General features: G+C 51.5%; 1 pseudogene; it reads left to right on the forward strand.

Moving 5' to 3' along the window:
• Positions 1-2,478: 2,478 nt before the first annotated feature.
• On the forward strand, positions 2,479-2,900 carry LOC103261749 (annotated as a pseudogene).
• Positions 2,901-11,330: the final 8,430 nt, after the last annotated feature.

The following is an 11,330-nucleotide window of genomic DNA, read 5'->3' on the forward strand; positions in this document are numbered from 1 at the left end:
CACCTCAGCCTCCCAAAGGCGCGGGATTACAGGCTGAGCCACCGAGCCTGGCTAGAGAGGTTTTTTAATAGCACATGTCCCTCTGCCCCTTTTGGCTTCTTATCTGGATACGATAGATGGTTATGAAGACCTCACTAACTGTTTGTTTACCTTTTATGTGTGTAAAGCTTTGCAATAGCTTTTAAAGTGTAATTTATTTTTCTATCAAGTGCACTATTCACTCAGTGTGTTTCAGTTGTATATGGCTTGTGTTAGAAACACTGCACCGAACTGTGAGTTGTTTGTTCACTGAAATGAGAACTTTAGATGTGACCCCATTCAAATAAAACTTTTGTGAGTCACTTGTGTTTTTCTGAGCTGTTTTCCATTTCTTGGAAGTGTGCTTCCTACACACTGACCTCAACAGAATTAGACCGAGGCTGCTGTTAGGGAGGCGAAGGAGTGGAGAGAAGTGGCAGCACAGCTGTCGGGTTCAGGCCAGCGTTTGTGGCGTGCATGTTGGCGCAGGGGCGTCTCCAAAGGTTGTGAACCTCACTGGTCACGCCCCACACCCTGGCTGGCACAGTGGTCACCAAGGACCAGCAGGGTGCATAGGAGTGCAGCTGTGGGCGTCAGGTCTAGGCTCCACTACTCCATACCCGTGAGACCTTGAGTAAATTATTTCACAGTTCACAAGCCTGCACCTCAGTTTCTCTCCGAAATGACACATGAGCGTGCGTCACAGTGTCTGGTAGAGCAGGTGGCGTTCACCCCTGGCGGCCCCAGCCTTCTCCAGGATTGCCCTGCACCACGCGGGGAGGAATGGCGCTGCCCAGTGGGTTTTCGGACTTCTCCTGGGCAGTCACACAGCACCACACGGGTGCTGGAAGGCTTCTGAGAAAAGTTGGGAGAGTCTCCTCTTTCTCTCTCCTCCCTGGGGGACAGGCCCCATGGGGCCCTGGAAGCCAAGGAGCTTTTCTTGGCCCTTGGGAGATGTGTCGGGAGGAGCAGGACCCAGGCCCAGCTGCCTGCACTCAGACTCCTAACAGGAACTTTCTGGCAGTAAGCAGCGAAAGCCACCGACAAGTAAGGAAAGCAGCTCATGGGAAAGACAAGGACCAATAGGACAGTGGAGGATGGGCCGACACCGAGGGAAGACAGTATGGGCAGGCACAGACCGGTCTCAGCCCCGTGCTCACTGACCCAGGGTGTCAGAGGCACCTGGCCCGGCTGTGGTGGCCCCACGGAAAGCAAGTGGATGCTGGACTCCCAGAACAACTGTGAGATAAACCCAGTGTGTGACACAGAAAAAGCTTTTGTGACCAGCGCCAGGAAAAGCCCAGAGGGGCCGAGAGAGTAGAGCGCTCACGTCAGCAGGGTCAGTAGCACTGTCAGGCCTGAGCAAAGGAACTCACCGTTGACCTGGTCGCGGCCCACGGGCCCGAGTGATCGCCGGGCCCCATTCCTGTCCCAGGATGCACCTCCCTCCGTGCTTAGATTCCAGGCCTCCATCCTGAGGAAGGGCCAGGGGGCAGTAGAGCAGGCCCCTCCCCCATGGCAGGGCGCCCCTGCCCACATGGGCCTGGCCCTCGGGCCCACACTGGTGTGGCCTTCACCCCTCAGGGGCACCAGGCAGGGCTAACGGCCAGCGCCTGCCCTCAGGTTAACAAATCAGGATGTCAGGACAGAGACTCGTTCCAGAGGGGGTCAGGCACGTGGCCTAGGTCACAAGGCTCGGGTGGGAACTCAGGTCTCTGGCTTCCAGGTCACTCCCTCACTGCTCTCCTGGTAGCCTCCCTCCCTCGCACTGCTTGCCCCCGCTCCCTAAACCAGGCTTGCAGCAGAGAGTGGTTTGTCTGCTCCACCCCCAAGGCGCTTCCAGCCTGGATCCAGAATTTCCACCCGGGAAGCTTAGCAGTGGCTCTAAGCGATGCCTTCCCAAAGGAAAGAAAGCCACCACAGGAGTCTGGACAATCTGCCACATGCTTGTGCCATCCCTTGGGGTTCCTGGGAGCCCGAAGCTGCCTCTCCTGTTCCCCGGGCCGCCTCCGGTGCCCCCTTCCTTGGAATGGCCTTTCCGTGCTCACCCCAGGCTCCCTGACCCCACTCGTGCGGTCCCCTCCAGGGCTCTGCGCAGCCTCCAGCCGGTGAACCCCGAGGTATTCGTGGGAAAGCCACACCGTCTCCCTGGAGCTCTCACTTGGTGTATGCCACTGATTCTTTGTCTTGTTCTGGGATAGGAGCTCCTGCAAATCTGGACACACGGCAGCTTTGCGTGCAACCTCACGTGCTCATTGACCTCCTAGGGATGGATCCTCGGGTCGGAAGCCTGCTCAGCGGGTTAGTGTTCAGAACATCAGGCCAAGGCACTGTTGCATTACGGTGGCCAGAGAAGGACCAGAGAAGGTCCTGCTGGGGCAGCTGGCAGCTCCTTTCAGCTCCTCAGCCCTGGCAAGCCGTAGGCGCTTAACAAATGCGCATCTCTTTCCAGCATCCAAGATGTCTAAGCGAGGACATGGTGGGTCCTCCGGTGTGAAATTCCGGATTTCCCTGGGTCTTCCGGTAGGCGCCGTGATCACCTGTGCTGACAACTCGGGCCAAAAATCTGTATATCATCTCCGTGAAGGGGATCGAGGGGCGGCTGAACAGACTCCCCGCTGCTGGTGTGGGTGACATGGTGATGGCCACTGTCAAGAAAGGCCAAACCAGAACTCAGAAAGAAGGTGCATCCAGCAGTGGTCATCTGACAACAAGAGTCATACCGGAGAAGAGATGGTGTGTTCCTTTGTTTTGAAGATAATGCAGGAGTCACAGTCAACAATAAAGGCGAGGGGAAGGGTTTTGCCATTACAGGACCAGTTGCAAAGGAGCGTGCAGACTTACGGCCTAGGATTGCGTCCAACGCCGGCAGCATTGCATGAGTCTGCAATGTATCTGTACAATTTATAAAACCATTAAAAAGTACCTTCCCGCGCCCCCCATGCACGTTCAGTGGGGCCTTCGAAGCAGGGAGTCCTCAGGCTGGAAGGCGAAGTCACACCACTTAGGCCAGCCGCTTTGCATGAATTACTGTTGAGTTGCAACACACAAATGATACCCTTCTGGGAGTGTCTCCTAGTTGGCCTTGGTTGCTTTGCTTCCTTCCCACCCACCTGGCCCATCCCTATCCCGGGATAGATGAGCCGCCATGTCTGAGGGCCTGGTCTCGGCTGCGGGAGAAAAGGCATCCCCGGGAGCCATTCCTGGTCACAACTCCTTGGGCCCGCCTCCCCTCCAGGATTGCCGGGTCGGTCCGTGTTCCAGGGCCCCACGAGAGTCTCCACTCCGCCCCTCCTCAGGGCCCTCGCGCTCTGAGCAAATGAGCTCCTGTCTGCCTCACAGAAAGCAGAAAGCCTCAGGTGGGCGCCTCCTGAGCACCGGCCATTTCCTCCCCCCTTACCGTTCAAATCAATTTGTTCATCCTGCAGCCTGTGCTCTGGGTTCTGCCACCCCCCCCCGCAAGACTTACTCTGTCGATCTGTCTCCCAGCGCCTGTCTCTCTCCACTGTGCTTCCCTAAGAACTCTTCACTTCGGTACGGAAGGCTTTCCACATGTCTCCCACTTCAAAAAGGACAGGTCAGAGCTCTCTGTCTCGTCTCCCTCGGGCATCCTCCACGCGTCCTTCCTGGCTGCACTTCCAGAATGAGTTGTCCTCGGTGTCCTGAGTCTAGCCACCCTGTCCAGGCCTTCTTGGCCTGGCCTCATGACAGCGCTTGATATTCTCCTCAACTGCCTCTCTTTCATTGGTGTATCAGTTAGGATAGGGTAGGTAATACCGTAGTCACATCTCAGGAAATCTCAGTGGCTTACGAGGACCAGTGGCATAACTGGCCAGGCCCTGTTCGAAAACAGCATTTCAAGGTGGCCGCAGCAGGGCATCAAACTAAGAGTGGGGTCCTTCGAGGTGCCAGACATCCACAAAGCTGGCCCTGCTTCCGACAAAGTTCGTTTCTCGCTCAGGCCACATTTCCATCGCAAGAGACAAGCGGGCTTCCCACCTCAAAGCCATGCACGGACCCAGGCCGAGGTACTCAGCATGTTTTCATTATCTCAGAGACAAGGCCCGGGACTTGGGCTTGTCACATTTCTGCCTGAAAGTGAACATTGCTGTCGCTTGCATCTTACTGGCCAGAACAAATCACTGGGGTATGTCTGTGTCCAAAAAGTGGCCCGGGCTCGATGGCTCAGCCTGTCATCACAGCACTCTGGGAGGCCGAGGCGAGTGGATCGCCTGAGCCCGTGGGTTCGAGACCCGCCCGGGCAGCTTGGCGAGACCTTGTCTCAACAATAAATAAAAAATTAGCCAGGTGTGCGCACCTGTAGTTCCGGCTACTCGGAAGGCTGAGGCGGAAGGATGGCCAGAGCCCCGCAGGTTGACGCTGGGGTGGCGGTGAGCATGCCACTGCACTCCAGTCTGGGCGCCGGACGGAGTGAAACTCCAACTTAAAATTTTAAAAAAAAGTCACAGGGCAAGGCACTGACTGTTCACTGAAGTAATACAGTATCCCACACGTGGCTTAACATCACCTTTGCCTGGTTCCCCTACCAATCTGACCACTGGTCTCCTTTGTTGCCAACTTTCTCATTCTGCTCCCTCCTTCGAGGCTGAGACCCTCCGTTTTCCCTCTAGTCCTGTTCTCATGTCCATGCTTCTGAGGCGCCGTAAGCAGCCCCTGTGGCTTCAGATCCGTCCACGTGGTGGTGCCTCCCAAATCCCTCTCCCCTGCTCAGATCTCTCCCTACACTCCCCCACGCAGCTTAATTTAGATTGTATGCAAGCACCTCAGACCCCACGTATCTTAAAGTAAACTTAAAGGTGTTCTTCCAAAGCCCCCCACCTCTCCACCTGCCAACAGGCTGTCCTCAGCGGCCCTGATCTCAGTGGATGTCTTACCAGTGCTTGATCTCTCTCTCCTCCCCTGTTCGACTTGTCTTCGCATCCCCCTGAGTCTGTCTCTGAAATACCTCCCTAGCTCTGCGGCCACACCCCGACTGTGTCAGCCTCTGGCTTGAGCTGCTGCAACCACCTTCCGGTCGGTCTCCCTGCATTCCGTCAGTCCAGTCCGCTTTCCGGGCTGCAGCCAGAAATAGGTCACGGGCCTCCTCTGCTTGATCTCTCAGTGGTTCCCATCGTCCCGAACACAGAATCCCAAGTCCTTCCCTGGCTTCCACGGCTTGCTCTACAGCGCCCCCTCGTGACGGGGCCCCGCCGCCTTCCGCCAGAGCTTGGTTCCCCCAGACCCATCGCCTCGAGGCGCCTTGCTGAGGGCTCAAGTTGCAGGTCTGCTCCCCAGCGTCCTTCCGAGCACCTCGTATCGGCCTAACCCCCTTGTGATGGTTCCGTGTTCAACTGTCTTCCCCGATCACGTAAGCTCATCCATCGCTGCATTTGGGGCACCTGACGCCCTGCCTGACGTGCCCTGGGTATCCAGATGTTTGTTAAGTTAATGCTGAATTCAGCACCCACCGCGTTCCCTGCCAGGTCCTTAATTTAGATCTGCCCATTTACTACTCGCCACAACTTGTTATGTGCTTACAAAGGGCCTGCAAGTCTTGGACCAGGATTTGAACGGGCCTCTAATGCCTGCATTCTGCATGTCCCCAACACTGCATTCACACATAGATGACCAACTGTTCCAGATTCCCCTGGGTCGAGAGGGTCCCTGGGATGCAGGACTTTTAGCACAAAAATCAGGCAAGTTCAGGCATGCCGGGCCAACCTGTCACTCTGTTCACCATTATCATACGTCTTACCACATCTCCGTGTTAGTTACTTGCTGTTTATATTTCTATCAACTTGCTTTCAGAGAGTCTCATCCTAAAACGTAGATCAGATTTTTTTCTAATATGCAGTTAAATAAGCACGATTGACAAAGTGAAAAGTTGTTGTTGTTTTTTGAGTTGGAGTCTCCCTCTGTCGCCCAGACTGGAGGGCAGCGGCCGCTCCCGGCCACCGCAGCCTTGACCCGCTGGGCTCCGGCGATCCTTCCGCCTCCGCCTTCCGAGCAGCTGGAACTACAGGCGCGCGCGACCACGCCCGGCCAATTTTTGATTTCTTGTAGAGATGCGGTCTCGCCAAGTTGCCCCAGCGGGTCTCGAACCCCCGGGCTCAGGTAGTCCACTCACCTCAGCCTCCCAAAGGCGTGGGACAGGCTGAGCCACCGAGCCCGGCTGAAAAGTGTTCTATCTGTATATCACGCAGCGCTCTCTCACACGTCCCCAGGGGTTGGCTTGCGACACTTTGGGAAACCTCAGGCTGCCCCCAGACACCTGAACGGGGAACTGGGCCCATGCTTCTGAGCCCTCCCAGAGAAGCCCTGTGTCAGCCTCTCCTGTAGCTGGGCTCGGAGTGTCAGCACTGCGCCCACTCTGGGGTGGAAGTTAGCTCTCTCAGTGGTCACAGCCCCCCACGAAGGCTGTTATCACTCAGACACAGACGAGCAACTTAAGCCTGGGGAGGGGGCCATTTGGTAAGCAGCCTGTCTGCGGCCACATAGATGGCGGAGGTCACAGTCAGGATATGAACCCGGGTCTGCCACGGTCGATCACAGGCAGGGCCAGAAGCAAGGACCCAGTCCTTAGGAAGGCCTGCTTGATTTGAGCTAGCCTCGGAACCCCCTTCTGGGGTTTAGAAGAGGGAGAATGGAAACAGTGCTGAAAAACAGACTTTAGCCGGGCTCGGTGGCTCAGCCTGTAACCCCGCACCTTGGAAGGCTGAGGTGAGTGGACGGCCTGAGCCCGCGGGTTCGAGACCAGCCTGGGCAACTTGGCGAGACCTCATCTCTGCAATAAATCAAAAATTAGCCAGTGTGGTAGCTCGCGCCTGTAGTTCCAGCTACTCGGAAGGCTGAGGTGGAAGGATCGCCGGAGCCCAGCAAGCTGAGGCTGCGGTGGCTGGGAGCGGCCACTGCCCTCCAGTCTGGGCGACAGAGTGAGACTCCAACTCAAAAAAAAAGAAAAGAAAAACAGACTTGATGGGATTGGAGTCCAAAAGTGTCAAAATAGCAGCTCCCAGAAGCGTGTGGAATTTTCATTCTGTTGTCGCATTGCTTAAAAGGCCAAAAAGTTAAAAATTCACCTGGCTTAACCAGGCTCACTCCTCTTTCATCAGTTATTTCCTGGAGGATCTGGGCAGAGTGTGACATGCCAAGATCTGCTTCCCTGGAGGAGGAAGCTTCTCCCTGGCCTGCGTGTAGACACAGTGTAGGGCAGGGCAGTGAGGGGGTCAGGCCACGTTGAAGCCTGGCGCCCTGTGGAGGGAGGGCAGTCATAACCCAGGTGGCAGAGGGCAGACTCTGAAGCAGGTGAGGAAACTGAAGGCCCTAAAATAGACACAACCTGAGGCAGGAAGGCAGCAAAAATAAACTTGGGTTCACAGCAGCCCTATTCAAACTGGTCAATACATCTGAAACAGCTCAAATGTTCATCATTGGACACATGAATAAGCAAAATGTGATATGTCTGTACAATGGAATATTATTCAGCCATAAAAAGGAATGAAGTAGGCTGGGCTTGGTGGCTCAACCTGTGATCCCAGCACTTTGGGAGGCCAAGGCGGGTGGATTGCCTGAGCCCGCGGGTTCGAGACCTGCCTGGGCAATTTGGCGAGACCTCATCTCTATAATAAATCAAAAAGTTAGCAAGTATGGTAGCGTACGCCTGTAGTCCCAGGCTACTTGGAAGCCTGAGGCGGAAGGATCACCTGAGCCAAGCAGGTCGATGCTGGGGTGGCCGTGAGTGTGCCCTGCACTCCAGCCTGGGCAACAGAGTGAGACGCCTGCTCAAAAGGAAAAAAAAATTGATAAATGGTGCAACATGGATAAACCTTGAAAACGCTGGTTGCCAGAAGCTGAAGGGTGGGGGGGGGGGGAGATGCAGAATGAGTGGTTAATGGGTTCCTTTGGGGATGAAAATGTGTTGGAAGTAGGTAGAAGTGATGATTGCACAATACTGTGAATGTACTAAATGCGCTGAATTGTACACTTTTAAATAATTTATGTTTGCGAATTTCACCTCAATTAAACAAAAAACACCGAAATAAGAGCAAAGAATATGACCAGGAATAAAGACAGACCCTGCATAATGGTGAAAGAGACAATCACCCTACATGGATGTGCACTAAACAACAGAGTTTCAGAATGCCCAAAGTAAAATCTGAGAGAAGCGCCAAGAGACTGTATAAATCCTCAATTATAATTATAAGTTGTATCACCCCTCTCAATAATGAGCAGAACAAGTCTACAGAAAATCTGCAAGGATCTTCCAGGTGGGTCAACGCCATCCACCCGACCTCACCGATGTTTCCAACCCTTCACCCTGTAGCGTTAGAATGCCCACGATCTTCTAGTGCACGCTGAGGACTCACCAAGATAGATCATATTCTGGGCCATAAAACAAGTCTCAGTAAATTTTAAAAGATGCAATTCATACACAGTATATTATCTGACAGTCATGGAATTGAACTAGAAATTAGTGACAGAAAGAGACTGAGAGCATCCTCAAGTATTTGGAAACAAAAGAACCCACTGCTAAATGGTCAAATAACAAATCAAACTGGTCAAATGACAAAGCAAAAGGGAATGTAAAAGCATTTGTAGCTGAATGAATATAAAAATAAAATCTCAAAACTTGTAGTACACAGAAAGAACTTTATAACATGAAATGCTTCCATTAGAAAAGGCCTCAAATCAATGACCTCAATTCACACCTTACAAAAACAGAAAGAGGGGAAAGTAATTGAATCCAAAACAAGAAGACAGGACGTCATAAAGAGCAGAAATCAACGAAAAGGGGAATCGAAAACTTTTAGAGGAAGTAAAAGTAACCAAAGGATGATTCTTGGGAAGACCAACGAAATTGATAAGCCTCTCATGAGTTAGATTAGAAAATAAAGGGAGAAGTCACAAATTACTGACATTAGGAGTAAGAGAGGTGATATCACTACAGAATCAACAGACTTCATAAGGATAATAAGGGAATATTATGAACACTTTATGCCAATGAATTTGACAACTTAGAATAAATAACAAATCCCTTGAAAGACACAAAGTACAAAAGCCCGTCCTAGAAAAAAAAAAAAGACAACCTAAGTAGTCCTACGTCTATGAAAAAAATTGAATATGGAGTTAATCGTCTTCCCACAAAACTCTAGGCCCAGATGACCTCATTGGGGAATTTTAACTAACATTTAAGGAAGACAAAATACCCCTTCTATACAACTATTCCATGAAATGGAGGAAGGAATACTCCCCAATTCGTTCTATGAGGCAAGCATTTCCCTGATACCAAAATTAGACAAAGACTTTACAAGAAAAGAAAACTACAAACCAGTGTTTTTCAGAAAGATAGAAAAATTCTTAACAAAATTTTAGCAAATTGGGTCTGGCAATACATTAAAAAGGATACTACATAATAGCAAGGTAGGCTTTATCCTGTAATGCATATCTGGTTCAACATTCAAGGTAGTTCACCATTGTCAGTCAACGAAGGAAGAACTGTAAAATCATCTCAGTAGAAGCAGGACAATCAACATCAATGTATGAGAAAAATTCTCAACAAACTAGGAACAGAAAGAGATTCCTTAACCTGGTATAGGATATTTATGGAATACTTATAGCCAATATCATTAGAAACTCTGATGAAATACCAAATGCTTTCCCCATATGATCAGGGACATTTGCTGTTGTCACATCTATCCAACATTGTACTGGAGCCATTTAGATTGGAAGCAAAAAAGTAAAACTATATATATTCACAGACAATATGTCACCAAAGTTAAAGAATCTTATGGAATCTACAAAAAAAAAAAAGCTATTCGAACTAATGTGTGAGTTTAACAAGGTCTCAGAGTGCAAGATCAATATAGAAAGTCAATTATATTTTTATAAACACCACTAGCAAAAATTAAAATAATACTTGAAGTATTTAATATTTTAATGCATTTTAAAAGATTAAATAAGTAGGGAAAAAGCTTGTCAAAGATACACTAAGTCTGGATATAAAATATTGCTGAGAGAGATTAATAAAGACTTAAAGAAGACTCGATATTGTTAAGATGTCATTTCTCCTCAAATTGACCTATGAGATCAACAAAATCCCGGTCAAAATCCCAGCGGGCTTTTTTGGAGAAACTGACAGATTCTGAAGTTCGGATGGAAACGCCAAGAACCTAGAACAGGCCAAACAACTAAGGTGAAGAGGAACCAAGTTGGAAGACTCTCACTACCTGACTCCAAGCTGATAAGGATGGAATCATCAAGACGGTGTGGCATTGGTGTCACGACTAATAAGTAGACGATACCATCCATAGGGTCCCATCCATGTGGGTAGCTGGTTAGTCGGCAGGGATGCTGAGCAGAGTGACCTGAGACCAGGCCACCACTGAAAGGCCCCAGCCAGCCACGGGGAACCCGCCCCCTCCAAAGCCTCAGCCTAGGCGTGGCCCCCACCTGAATGGCGCCCGGACAGACCAACGTGGAGGCTCGGACGAGGCTCTCCGGGTTCTTCTTCCCCAGCAAAGCCCAGCACTCCCGCGCCCGCGAAAGCCCCTACCAATCCCCAAAAGGCCTCACCTGCCGACCAACAGGTAACCAACAGGTCGCTTTAAATTTCTGTAAAGCCCGCCACGCCCCTGCCTCCGTGCTGCAACCTGATTCTCAGGTTCTGTAGCCACCGCGCCGGTGCCATTAAAATCTCTTGGCCTTAACGGGTGTCGAGTCTCACTGCCACCGTCTTTCAACCATCACAGCCTCCAGCAGTCCCAACCATGTCCGTTGAGGCCTGGGGTCCTGGGACACACACACCCCAGGTTTGCGGGTGTCGTGATGTGAGAAAGGTTTGGAGGCAACTTCCCCTCTTCTTGTCCCCCTCCCCAGTTCCACTGAGCTCTGCCATGGCCAGGCCCCGGGCGGAATGTGCCCCAGTGTTCCCTGCAGTTTTTTGGACGGTCTAGCCCTGTGACCTATGGATGGTTTTGTTCTACTATTAGTCGTGACACCAATACCACACTGTCTTGACTACTCCATCCTTATCAGCTTGAAGTGGAGGTTCTGCTGGGTCCGTGGACCATCCTTGGAGCCCCACAGGTCTGTGGTGGGATTTCTAGCACACTTGGCTTTTTAAATCAGGAAAGCCTCTTTTACTCGAGAAAAAATACAGCGATCAGTTACCAGAAGTTATGCCCTTCTAGAGGAAAGGCCTCAAATTTTTCAGAAGCTCAGCCTGATTGAAAACTCATTTGGAGCCGGGCTCCGTGGCTCAGCCCGTCATCCCGCGCCTTTGGGAGGCTGAGGTGAGTGGATGGCCTGAGCCC

Source organism: Carlito syrichta, unplaced genomic scaffold, assembly GCF_000164805.1.
Source record: "Carlito syrichta isolate Samal-C Ts95f unplaced genomic scaffold, Tarsius_syrichta-2.0.1 Scaffold303994, whole genome shotgun sequence".
Lineage (NCBI taxonomy): Eukaryota > Metazoa > Chordata > Mammalia > Primates > Tarsiidae > Carlito > Carlito syrichta.